The sequence below is a fragment of the Perca flavescens genome, chromosome 3, assembly GCF_004354835.1.
Source record: "Perca flavescens isolate YP-PL-M2 chromosome 3, PFLA_1.0, whole genome shotgun sequence".
Lineage (NCBI taxonomy): Eukaryota > Metazoa > Chordata > Actinopteri > Perciformes > Percidae > Perca > Perca flavescens.
Window position 1 is genome coordinate 29,996,460 of NC_041333.1, and position 14,089 is coordinate 30,010,548.

The 14,089-nt window shown below is 40.7% G+C and overlaps 1 long non-coding RNA gene across 1 annotated transcript in view; it reads left to right on the top strand.

Annotated features, from left to right (window-relative positions):
- Window positions 1–213: 213 nt before the first annotated feature.
- Window positions 214–14,089, top strand: part of LOC114553091 (uncharacterized) — a 28,828-nt gene continuing 14,952 nt past the window's right edge. The window contains exon 1 of the long non-coding RNA XR_003692240.1: window positions 214–458. This is a non-coding gene — a long non-coding RNA (uncharacterized LOC114553091). The remainder of the gene's footprint in view (window positions 459–14,089) is intronic.

The window sequence follows — 14,089 nt, forward strand, 5'->3', positions numbered from 1 at the left end:
GTCTACTTTCGTTGATTTTCTTTTGACATTCAGGGTAAGAACTGTCTGTAAAAAATAACTCAACCTCTTGGTCTTTCAAAAGCCCATTGAATGCACATGCAGACTAGAGATGCAGCGATTAACCGATTTCACTATTAACCGCTCTTTAAAATGTCAGGGTTAATTAATCGTAAAAGCTCCGCTACACCCAGTGTTAACTGACCGCACGTTATGTGTAACAGTGTGTGCAGTTCTTATTAAACCTCCATAACATAAGCGCACACGTGCTACACACATTAAGTGAGACGCCGTCACCGCGAGTATTGACTGTCAGAGTGTTGTACAACGGCGTCCCGTGGTGGGATAACTAATTTTTTAGTGTTACATCAAGGAAGCAATCACCAGTAAAAAACACAGAGCAGAGCCAGCCCCTGACCTCAGGACAGCTGCAGCTGCAACGGGGAATTCAACCCAAGTTGGTAAGCTTGCTAGCGACTTTGTTTGTTAACGTATTTAAGTGTTTGATAGCTTGTTGATGTTACCATTTAGCTAATGTTAGCCTGTTTAATGTTAACGGTAACGTTACAGTTAACAGCTAACGTTAACGAGTCAGAAGCCGATGTTTGCATTTACAGTGAGCGAGCTGACAATAACGTTACGTTCGTACCAGTCAAAACTCTGCAACAGCTCAATCATGTCACTGACGTTACCACTTAACGTTACTTACTCTGCTTCATCCCCTATGGGACATAACCATAGACTGTTAATTAATGGACAACGCATCCTGTTCGGCGAAGTGCCGCAAATGCGGAAGTGCCTTAAACCTGCATCCTATCTGAATTCCAGCAGGGGGCAACACGTGTGGTTGCAAAAGGAGGTCGGTTTCTGTAGAAGTCTATGAGACAGTGACCCACTTCTCACTTGATTTATTACCTCAGTGAACATTTTCATAATGAGTTTATGGTCTCAATCGCTAGTTTTAAGTCTTCTGCAACACAGAGTGATGTTAATTTTTTGAATTATGGTCTCTTTGATTTTAAAATCGGCAATAAAGCAGGGGGTGTTTTACGGCGTGGCTACGATGTGATTGCCAGTGAAAGTGTGTAATGTAACGTAGAGTGTAAGGGCTCCTCCCTCACTCCTCCCTCTCGTCTAAAATCGTCACATCCGCAACCAGGATGGCAAACTTGACGAGGAGCAAAGTGACAAGGTATAAGGGCGCCAAATTCTGCGTAAGGAGGCAGGTTAGGGTGGTGCAGGGGTCAAACAAACAATCAATCAAACGATATGTGGGCTATGTGGAATTAAATAGTGCTACAGTCAACTATGTTGTTATTATAACATTAGCTTTTCTTACTTTAACCTTAATCTATTTATTAATTTCCTGTATGCAAACCTCTAAAATACTTAAAATCATCTCGGAAATCTCAGTTTAGTCACACAGAAAACAGCCTGGAGGACTGTCAGGAAAGTCAATACTCAACACATTTACTGTCCCCTCATAATTCACAGCAGGCTATTGGTAATCTCCCTTTCGCACAGTTAGCCTTATTTCAACCTCAAATTATGTGCCAAAAGTAAACATTTGCTCCTGAAATGTATCCATAATGAACTAATGGAATAATATAAACTCACTTTAAATTGACTGATTAACTGAATGCTGTTCAAAGTTAAGAGTAGATTGGATATACAGTGGCTGAAATGATGAGATGTGATAGAAATTGTGAGGCTGAAGTTTCGACTCCAAAATGTTTTTCTCTTTTTCTATTTCTGGGCACCTTCTCCAGGATAAATCCATATCTGCATCAGATATAACATTTATTAGCAGTCCACAGCCAATCAAATCATTATGTCACAATTTGTTGAGTTCATCAAGATGAGCTCTATTACTGCTGGAATTTGGCTGGTGCTTATTAAATGTTGTCTAATAAGTCTAAAACCGTTTTTACAAATTCCGACTCAAATGATGGAGGTGGGACATGCGGCCAATCTTTGCGAATGGAACCCCCATATAGCCTCCTGGGTCCTCACCATGCGATTTTAGATTTAAGGATGAGTGACAACCAAGACAAGACACAACTAATCATACTTTTTTTATTCCCTTGGGAAAGAGAAGCACAGCTGTTAGCAGCTCAGCTAGCTCCAACTCAACTTTGTAAAAGTGCTTTAAACAAATGTGGGAAAAGGTGATGATGGCGGTCAACAGCTTCCCTATATAATATGATTGGATTTTACGAAAATCCGGGACTTGTGGCCCGATGTGTTGAAACACTTAGTTGTGCGCTAGTAAAGCACCAATGAGAGGAGATAACTGTCCAGTCACTGTCAATATGTAAATTACGTGCTCAGCTAAACACACCCACAAATGTCAGGCTTGTGAGAGGCAGGGGTGGAAGTAAGGCCGGTTACACACTGGCTGTGTGGCGTGAGCGTGGCATCTGTATACGTGTCAGCTGCGTGTCAGTTGCGTGGATTTTTCTGTCTTTACACACGAGAAACGTGTCTGACGTGGCGCTGCTGCTGCTAGCCTTGTCTGGACACATGTATGTTTCCCATTGATAATATGAAATACCATGTTAAACATAAATATATACTGATTTGATTACAGCAAAGACAACGTCGGCAATATTGACGGCAAAATAGGCTACGGAATATTTCGTTCTGTATTGACAAGTGCAATATTAGAAAATTGATTTTTATTTTTTTAAATAACATTTATATCTGCATTTATATCAAAACCTAGAGGCTTTCAAACATCAGCATGTCATTTATTAATACGTATTTGTGTCTAAACGACATATAAACCTCTTTTCCTATTCTATTTTGCCCGGAAACGCTGTCGTGTGATAAATAGGCGTCGGTTCTATTTCTCGAGCCGCGCCTGAGACGCGCCTGTCACACAGGCAGTGTGTAAGCTCTAACCTGTTAACATGGGAGCCAAAATATAAACGGACACGCCACACAGCTGACACGCTCGCGCGACACGTCCAGTGTGTAACCGGCCAACGCATAACATTCACTCTCGTTAATGTAACAAACTCGTTTTTTGAGTATTTTTAAAAATCGGTAATTTTACTTTTTCTTAATTAATTTTTATCACGAGTATCGTACTTTGCTGCATTTCAAGTTGTATCTGTTACAGAGTAAAAACAAAAGTCACATTTAGTTGTGAGAATGGAACAAAATAGAGGAGATAAATCAACAGCTGCAGCAGAGAAGAAGCTGCAGGAGGGCACAGCTCGATGGAGGTAACACTCTACACTCAGCTGACACTCCAGTTGAGTGCCTGTTTAAAACGTGCCTGTTTGGAACGTGCCGATTGCTAGGCCTGTGGTATTGCTGCTCATAGCTTTCTCCAGAACCATTGTACCCCAAAATAACTTACAGAAGAACCCCAAAGCAACCCAATTGTATACTACTGGCTTAGTGTGTACTTCTACTTCAGAGGAAAATATTGTACTACTCCTTACTGGTGCTGGTTATGTTGGAGATTCCGATATTACTCACAAAATATACAATGTCGAGTGCGAAGTAGATCGGATGAACGGTTCTCGAGATATTTGAAAGACAACGGACACACACACACACACACACACACACAGTCCTTAATTTAGATTACTTGGATAACAGTTAAATTAGTTAAACATTTACTAGTATTTTATAACATCATTAGGTTTTAGTGCATTCTTCACTTATTTCAAACAATATTTTAGTACAATTTGACAACTTTGATTACATTATCAGTTTCTGCTGGCTTTAAAGAAATGACTGAGTGCTGTCATTCCTCTGGCTCCTGGCCATACACTCTGTGGCTCTCTCAAAGCCATTTCTTTTTACTGATGCCATAATGCCATTCAGAAGAGTTGCTTAGTCACTTATGATGTCATATTAGTAGCACTGATTGATTTTTCCATAGAGTCATAGATGCTGTAATTGGCCGCGAGAATAAATCTCCAAAGTGGCCTCATTAATTAAGACGTAGCAGAATGAATCAGCTTGGATTTAATGTGCCTGGCGGATCAAGCCCAAAGAACAGTTGAATACATTTTGAATACCGAAAGGCGCGTTTGATTTATCTCATCTTCATGCAGGCGACACATTTGCTGTTGTAGCAGTTTATGGGTCTGATAGAAGAAACAAACACACTTCAATCATATTTGACTTTGGCTCTGATGTTATGTGTTAGTAGTTTGCCTCGACAAAGAGCCGGATGCAAGAACGTTTCAGTATTCTTATCTTAAATCTTTTTTTCCAGACGTGCTCGTATGAGTTTTCCAAGTCAGACTCACCATGCTCTCTTAACTGCACAAACATGTCATAAATTGTATCTGAGTAGATGCATGTTCATAAATGTAATCATTAGCATAATCAAATTGCTATATCAGGTGCTGCTCTGTCTGAGTGCAGGTTTCAATCACAAAAAAACTAGTAAATAAAAAGAACTTCACACTGTGTATTCTGACGTGTTATAATAGAGGAGTTCCTGCTCAGGCCCTAAACAGTTGGGAGTGGTAATGTAGAATTACCACTTAGTTAATTAGAGTTGCTGAGTTTTAACTGTTGTTGAAATTGTTTTATGGTGAACTAGGGCTGGGCGATATGGAGAAAATGGGCCAAAGGATTGGGCCAAAAGAAAGACATTGAAAACCATTTTAAACTTTGAGTGATGTTCGCACTCTGAACTAGGAAGGTGGAGGCTGGGGTGGTGGAGGCAAAACGTTGCCAGCAGCAGCAGTGAGTGAAGCAGTGTCAGTGTAGCAGGGATCAGTGAGGAGGGAGTCGCATTTAAAAGGACCGCCTTGATGTGAGAATGGCTGTGATTGATGTGTGTCTGATAGGAATGATAATTCAATCAGCGGTCGTAGGACTTCCGTGTCCTGCATGAACTAACGCTAAGCTTAATTTGTGCTGCACCCAATGCAAATGTGTTCGTAAGAGTGGTTCTTGCATGAGGTGCAATGATTTTATTCCTTCCACCACTACTGTATAGTATTTAATGATGGCACCAACTTTTCATTAGCATTTGTGAAGTCAAGTACTGTAGTACTTGGTCAAAAATATACCAAGAAATTTTCCCATTTACTTTTTGTACTTAAATACATCACGTATGTGTCTGTCAGTGCAACAAAATGATGAATTTGATAAATAAGATATTTCATTTTCACTTGAAGTCCGCAATCTGTCTGCATATATGGTTTCAGACACTTGCTTCTGAGGTGAAGCTATTATCCTTTGATTCTCACTGTGACTCACTTTCCAGCTAACACTGCACAGAACACAACAGAGAGGAGATTTATGCCCTGGACTGAGCTTCCCAGGCAGTGCAGGGACTTGCATAAAGAACAGGAGCTTAAGTCAAACTGTGCTTCTTGCTCTATAACCAGTAAGCTGGTCTGAACCTGAGATTGAGCAAGCTTTCTTACAGGGCTAAAATACTATAATCATTCTCACCTTTACAATATGTCCTATCACATGGTCACTTAAGGCTAATAGTCAGTTCAGTTATAGTGGAAATCTTATTCATATGAGTTATGATTCCACAACAAATTCATCTTCTTTGGTCATTAGCTTTGTTCAGCTTCACTCCAAGCAATGAGCAGAGCTTCAATGTCTGCCTCAAGGGAAGATTGTAGTATCCCTAAATGAGGCTTCACCTTCGCTCTTTTTTTTTCTTTTCGTTTTTAAAAAGCCATTAAAGAATGGAATAAGTTTAAAAGTAAAAAAAATGATTTTAAGCAACGAGTCTTGTCAGCATTAATTATACATTTTGACCACCTGTTTTTATAACTTTTGTGTAATATATGTAATGTAAATATGTAATATTTATATTTATTCCTATGAAGTATGTGTACACATAAGCCTGCGTGGGCATCAATCGGTTGTTTGTAGTGGAGATCATAGGTTTTGCTCTGGTTTTTATTGTGTCCCTTTCACCTGCCCAAGGACTACAGATGGAAATGAGCTAGTAGCTAAATCTGGCACAAAGCATCTTTTGTCGTTTTTTTAGATTTATGTGTTTTTTCGTACATGGTCCCTGATGTAAATGCATTTAATAAATTAAACTACTGTGCTACCTTGATTTGAAACTTTTATCTGTGGATCTTGTAAGGCTTTGTTGGTGAGGAAACATGTTTCTTTCACTTCTCTCCCACAAAGTAATAGTTCAATGCAAAAGCAAGTCTATAAAATCATTTCTGAGAAATGATTCAACAGTTGTTACAGATTTGCAGCTAAAGCTCTTCCTGCAGATTGATCCAAAGACTGTGAGCCTTGATGAGAAACTTGTTTCTCATGCAGACTATAGAACAACACATTTTTAAGGAGCAATTAAAAGTAGCCTCTAATGATGCAAGCAACCCAGTATAAGACAAGTACTAAATTTGTCTAAAATCCTGGTGAGTAGTCAAAGAGTACTGATTGAACTACACACAGTCTTTCACTCCATATGAAAACCATGGTCTTCCCGTGGTCAGATGGCTGGCTTAACCACACGGTGTGTGTTTGATCATCACAGGTGGCAGCTAGCTCCCAGGGGTGGTGCCGAGATCAGTTGTGCCTGGAGCTTCCTGCTGGCGTGGTGTGTTACGGTAACACGCTGTCCTCTCATTAATTAATCTGTTGAAATAGCTGCTTTTGTTATATGTTGTCATGGGATTGAACTAATGTGTGCTTTTGAGAGCTGTCACTGATGGTTTTGGATTTAAGCTTCAAAACGTTATTAGATTGGGTGATATTTCTACTGGATCCAGGTACATCATTTAGGTGAGAGCCAGCTGAGACGTGGGCCACAGAACTGCTTTTTGATGTATGTGTTAACAGCTCAAATCAGAACACATCTTTTGACATTTTCAATTCCGACCTGACCACTGTGTTCCCTCATCTGATAAATATAGTAATGTCGTGACTAGGGATGGGCATTCGATTACATTTTCTTAGTCGATCGTCGGGAGAATTAACGATCGACTATCGATTAATCATTCATATTTTTATATTAAAATTAATTATTTATTTAACTTTTTATAAATTAAAAATGCGATGAAAATACAAAAATACAGCGTGTTTTTCCTCGGTGAGATCTTAATTACAAGAAGAACAACTTGTGGCAGTTAAGCTGGAGGTTATAGATAAAGATTATAGATAAAGGCGCTGCGGTGCGGTGCTCTGAAGCAGCAGAACCTGCAGCTGCGAGCCGGCGTTCTTAAACAGAGACCCTCGTTTGTTCCAAAATAATAAATAAGAAGAATCATGTTAAATAATAACTTAACCAAAAACATAATGATACTTGGATCTGACACGTTTTGTCAAAGTGTAATTCAAAACTATCCAAGGCACGGACAAAGCTTAATAACAAAATAACCAGTAGGCTAACTCACATACAACTTCTGCACCAGTCTACTGATTTTTGTTGAGAAAGATAATCATGTTAACATGATCTGGGGTCAGACGCGACCGCTACCTGGTGACCATCAGTCCAGCCGCTGAAAACACCCTCATTGCCGGGATGCACAGGTACTTCCGTGCTAACTTGGCCAGCCCGGGGAACCTCATTCCGTTCTTTGTAGTGAGTTTCTACCAGTCTGGTGATGGTACGTCGGGACGAAATGTGATATGCTGGTTCCAATCTAAATGGTCCCGCGCCACACTTGGCTGTGTCCTCTTCATGATTACTTTTGAAATCAAAATGGAAACTCGCAGCCAGGTAACTGAGTATGGAGTCAAATATTGCCCCAGAGTGGTAAAATGTTTAATTGCTGCCACACTGTGAAATTAATTTAATTGCTTCAAGACTCACACTACGCAACGCAACCAGCATTAGTGTAATCAATATAAAATTAACGTGATCGCCGAAATTCTTAATAATCAATTATCGATCGTCGAGTAATCGTGCCCATCCCTAGTTGTGACAAAAAACCTGAGTCTGAACAATCCGAATTCTTATGATTTTGACATTGGTGCAGTGTCAGTGCTGGTGCTTTAAGAAAGCGAACAGAAAGCAAAACATGTTGTGACATATCCTTAACACTGGATAACAATCTGGAAACTGCTTTTTGTGGCCACTTGGGGGCAGCAGAAACAAGTTGTGAACTAGGGCTGGAACGAATTCCGAAAGTCGAATGGTAAAAAAAATTAATACTATTCGAATGCTGAAATTACTATTCAAAAGTGATTTTTTTTTTTTTATACATATGTTGGCTAACTTTAGCTAATCTCCCTCTTCTCGCCTTGGCCTACCCATATGTGAAAACGAATAGCTTTTTTTTCAATAAATTATCGGCAGTGAGAAACACAAGGCATTGTGAGGTCTTAAGACCACGGAGCTAACGTTATGTACCGAGTAACATTAGTACAGGGGTTTTAACATGACTTTAAAATCGACATCCACTGAGCCGAAATGCATATGTTATCATTAGTTAGCTCGTTCTTGTTTCCTAACTGTTTCGTGAGTTATAGGAGCTTAGCTGGGAGGTTAATGGAGACGGCTAAAGTTGATATTAGCTGCCCTACAGCTGTCAGTTAGCTTTGACTTCATATCTTACCTTCTATTAGCTGAATTCACAGTAACCTGACAATCTGTAAGACACAACTGTCTTGTTATACATACAACTTAAAGAATGTACAATACTTCAATATAAATCAAGATTTAGTTTAACCTTCTGTATGTAAAGTCAGACGTCATATCCTATTCATTGGAGCATGAATGCAGTGTATGTAAACATGACGCGGGTACGGTAGCTCAACCAATAGGATTAAACGGACGTCATAGGCCGGGACACACAGGGCCAATTTTCAGCCGTTGGACAGTCTGGCGAGGTCAGTGACGCGAATCTGTTCGTTGTGTCCCGTGCCGTCGTCAGTCTGGGGGGCTGTCGGCGTTCATTTTCGCCGACCTGACATGTTCGGTCGGCGGCAGGGCCGTCGAGACTCACCCGGAAATGGCGAGCAGAATGAGGTGACTAGAGTCTCTCAAAATCTGATGAAAATCTTTTAAACCGACCTTTGTTGATCTGAAATGAAGACAGATTCAGCAACTGCATGGCCTATTTCTCGCTTAAAATGTTTTCAGAAACACGTTTCAGTGAACTATTTTAGTACAATATGAGATCGTATTCTGAACAAGCCGCCATGACAGTCTGGCTTTCAATTTCCGGAGAAAACAAACCCATGTGACGCATTCGTCCAATCAGCTGCCGGTTGTCATTTCTTGAGCAACAATACAGATTAGCGCCGCCTGCTGTTATGGAGGCGTATTACGTCTCGTCTCCTCTCGTCTTTTTGATGTGTCCCGAGGCAGTTTTTTGCATATTGTTCTATATCTATGGTTTTTTGGACCTCGGGGACGCGACTGATCATCTCGACTGGCTTTTCTGCCGATGGTCGGCCGTCTGGTATGTGTGTCAGCACCTATATAGTATTTTTATTATAATAATATCGCCATACTTCTACGATACATATCGTAACATTTTTGCATCGCGATAAATCGTACCACGATATATCGTTACACCCCTAATAAACAGGCATATACATGTTATTATCAACATTTGTCAATATGTAAAAGGCCCTTACGGATATATTCCAGTGTATATTTACCTTCTATATCGTAAATGGGCTTCTAAAAATTGCCCATTGTAGTGAGTGACCACGTCGCCTAAAATGTCTCTGAGCAGTGTTTACCTTTCTAATGTCCGCTAGCATACGTGCAAGCTAACTATAGCCAGTTACCTTTGTGTGTAATGTAACAAAACCCCACCCATCTCATAGGAGCAAAGCATAATATTTCATTCAATAAAATTATGGTACAAAAGGAGCACTAATGCCACAGGTCTTATGTTGACAACATGGACGCAGATATAGGAAACTAGGCTAACGCTGTTGCACTAACATTAGCAAACGTCGGCGTAGCGTTATCTAGCTGTCTAAACATCCCCGTCCAAGCTGTGTTTCACTTTCCCTCCAATATTATTATAAACACAATAATGACACCTGGACTCGGTCGAGACCAAAAGCCATATGACTATGGCAAGATCACAAGCATTTAGGTACATGGAATGTACCTAAATGCTAATGCTAGCATAAGGAATGGCTAACTTCAAACTTCATTCATTTCTAAAGCAGTGTTAGAACTTTTTTGACAGCATGGTACACATTAACAATGGTATTACTATATTTGTCCTATGTAATTTGTTATCATATTGAAGAGAGAAATTGACATTTAACTCACACAATAATGAACAGCTCCCATACTTTTCGCCTTTTTGGTTCACGGGGGAACTTGTGAAATCTTTTGCCGCTTCCCTGTCTTTCATTCATCAGCCAAACGCGCAACAGTTGGGCATTTTTCAGTGATTTATGTCATTTTTTAAATAATTTTTAACATTTTTCCTCTATTCCCTGCACTATGTCAATGGGAATCAGATGAATGTTGGTATCCAACATGGTGTCCACGAAACACGTGACTGCCTCGGAACCAATTGCATAACGGGATAGCTCAGAACATTCGATTCCTTACCGGGGATTTCCACTGGATGTGTAACAGCTGGGGACCGGCTCCGCTGCGTGTCTGCTGGGTGCTCCGCCGTCCGTCAATACCCACCGGGTCCGGATTTGTTGCTGAACAGCTGCGGCCGTGACTGACCACTGTAGTCACGAGGACCCACAAGTTCTCGCGAATTCACGTAGAATAGAACCACAAAACCAACAACAGTTAGTTTCCATGCAGAGGACTAGAGGGGAAACGACTCTGTGTTGTGTTTTCGAGGTGTAGTACAGGGAAATATGATCCGCCGTGAGCACGGTTTATTTTATTTTGAAAATTAACCGGATATTTATTTTGTTTCTGTGCTCGACTTCCTGTCCCGCACTATCTGCCGTGTGCTGAATTGCTGCGGAGCTCTCCGTCGTCCGTCAAAAATACAAGCTCTGCGTATCTGCTGCGGAGGGCTGCGGACTGACGGAACTGGGACGGAGTAGGGACGCAGACGTTCCGCAGTCTGTGGAAATACACAGATTGACTTTAATGGAAACCTAATGACTCCGTCGACGTTCTGGAGACGTTCCGCAGACGTTCCGCATCCAGGGGAAATTGTTGGGGAGGGAGGGGAATGAAATTGCCTGTGTGCCCTTATGGGCCTCTTCTGCGCGATGGTGCCGCTGTGTTTTAACGTGCTGGGTAATGTCATTTTTCCCGCCGTGCTCTACATTAAAATCAATGCGACACACCTTACAAAAAGTGTAGAGGTTGTTGATATGACTAGGTAAGATGCATGTAAATTGTTGCGCCCAACACTGTTGAAATTTACAGCTATATTTTGATTTCTTTGCGGGAACACTGCCTTCACCTGCCTTTTTTTATCGGCTCGCTTTTGGGTCTGAACTTTCCGCGAAGCTTGCTCAGAGATCAACTGCGCAACTGGGTTATAGGTTGCCAGGTTGAGGTGACAAACGGGTTGAAAATTGTATATGGTGTGTGGATTGTGTGAATAGGATGTATTTCATACAAGATCTGGCAACTGGTCAACATTATGAAATTTGTATTGTATGATAGAGGAAGATTGACAGCTCTATTGTGAACACAAAATATGAAAGTTGTAAGCCAGACACGCAATGAGCTGAAACTCACTATAAAGTTCCGTTCCAAAATGTGAATTGCCTTGTTGTTGAAAGGTGGTGTACAAATAAACGTGCCCTGCCTAATGCACGGACACTCCTAAACAAACCCTGTTCTGTGCCTCGCAAACCTTAAACTTGCAAACTAATATGGTATATAAAATATCAGGAGTGAAAGAGAAACATACAACCAGGAAATAAGAAGAAATATAACAATGTGCAATAACCGTTTGACTAACCAGTCAGACCAACATTAGCCACATCTCCTTAAACTGTTACTGAGCTGCAGCTGACACAAAAAACTGAAGAGTGAATTTCTGACATACAAGTGTGTGTGGGTTGAGCATACTATAGAACCCAGTATCCTCTTGGGTCTGAGCCTGATTAAAATGCAGAAAAAGAATATTGATGTGTTTTAGGTATAAGGGACTTACATACAGGAAACAGTGAAGTGTTGATCGATTCTATAACATATATTCATGAGATTTACCAAACAGAGTTTTTAAGAATGCCACCAGGAAGCTTGATACACAAGTAAAAGCAGGCATACTTCTCAAAGGTCCCAATGTGCCTCTAGGATCCTGGACTTCATTGCACAAATAAATTTCTCATTTGAGTCCTGAGCTGAAAACGTCGAAGTATCTTTGTGTCTATACAGCCGCAGCTAGAATGAATTCAAGGTCATTTGGGAGTGAAAGAGTTTGGTCTGCTCGCTGCTGGCAGCCTGTTGATGACTTTGTTTTGTTCCCGGTGGTTTCCATGAGACATATGGTGAGCGTTACGGTCTAGACCTGCTTCTCCGGTCCCATCAGCGATGCTGAGATCAAACAGCAAGCCAAGAGAGATCATTCTGCTGTGAGAGACCACGCTCACTGCACTGATTACTCTGTGTGTGTGTGTGTGTGTGTGTGTGTGTGTGTGTGTGTGTGTGTGTGTGTGTGTGTGTGTGTGTGTGTGTGTGTGTGTGTGTGTGTGTGTGTGTGTGAGCAGATCAGTATGTACTGTAGTTATCTGTGGACGCCAGTCCATCAGTCGGACTCAACTCTGCTCCTAAGACACACAGGCTCTGTGTGTATAATCGTGTGCGTTGCATGTGAAATGACTCACATGTGTTATTTCACTCAAGTGTGGGTGTGAATATGTATGACCAGTGTAATGGGAATATCAGAAAAGAAGGAGTGTATAATGTCGACATCAGAGGTATTGTGTGCACCGCTGTTACTCTCCTGCACTGCTGTCTCTTATTAAAACCTATTCTAGAGGAAACCACACCACATCTGGAAAGGTCATCACACACACACACACACACACACACACACACACACACACACACACACAATCACATCCCAGACAAGGGTTTAGTCCATATGTAAAGTCCATAAAAACCTGAAGGCATCTTTATTGATCTCTATTCCAAGCATTTGCATGAAGAGCTGTGTTTGTGTGCGAATACATATGCAAGTGTATGTTCTGTGCGTATGCCCCTTTATGTGAGCAGTAGCAGCAGTAGCCGGTGGGTGTCACAGTGATTTAGTGCTTAGGTCATTTGGGTGGGGAGCAGGGTGGGTGTCTGTGTCTGTGTGTCTGGGGCAGAGAGGCCCAATGATGTTGGACACAGAGCAGGTCAGACTGTTTGTAAATCTACAGTCAGCTTACTTTGAATCAGACGACAAGCAGTCATTTATCGGTGATTCCAGAAATTTGGCAGAAATTGTCTACAGGAGCTTTTTGTAGGACAGATCGGTGTTGTTGGTGTTGTGGATCATGATGTTTGCTGTAACTCTTTGACTCACTCACCATCTGTGGTTGAAGATACAACTATTGGATATTGGATCACTGCAGCAACAACCAGAATTGACATAAAATGGAGCAAATACAGTTAAAGACATGTTGGGTAGAACTAATAAAAATGTACATGAATTACAGAATGTGCAGTTGAAATAGTTTCAGCAAGTTCTGAGGAAACTAACCATAACAACAATAACAAAAACTTAAAAATATTGTCACAATTCATTCATTAGACAGTTTCAAAGTGCTTTAAAGACATTATTTAGAAAATACAATTGGTTTTTATCTAGTTTGCAAAGTACAGTTATACCTTTCAGTTTAACTGAACAATTCCCAAATTTGGAGATACATGGTTTTCACTGGATAGGGATGATGTTAAATGGTATAATGGTGTAAAATATGATAAATTCTTAAATATCTTCAGTATGAAAGAAAAAAACAACCTCACATGCAAACTACTGTATGTACAACACATATAACACTATATACATCTTACATTACAGTATCAGTTAATACTAGCTGTGCAATCTCTAAATGGATTGGAACACAGTTTAATCTGTTTGGTTTGGATTGTCCCAAATTGTCCTTTCATCGAGGTTTTCGGTCTGCGACGGTCTGCACATGAAGGCAACTGCAGTTCCTGTTAGACTTCCACCGATTTAGAGGATGATGTTTGATTGAAACCACAGACCGTACATCATTTCCTCATACCCAAGCC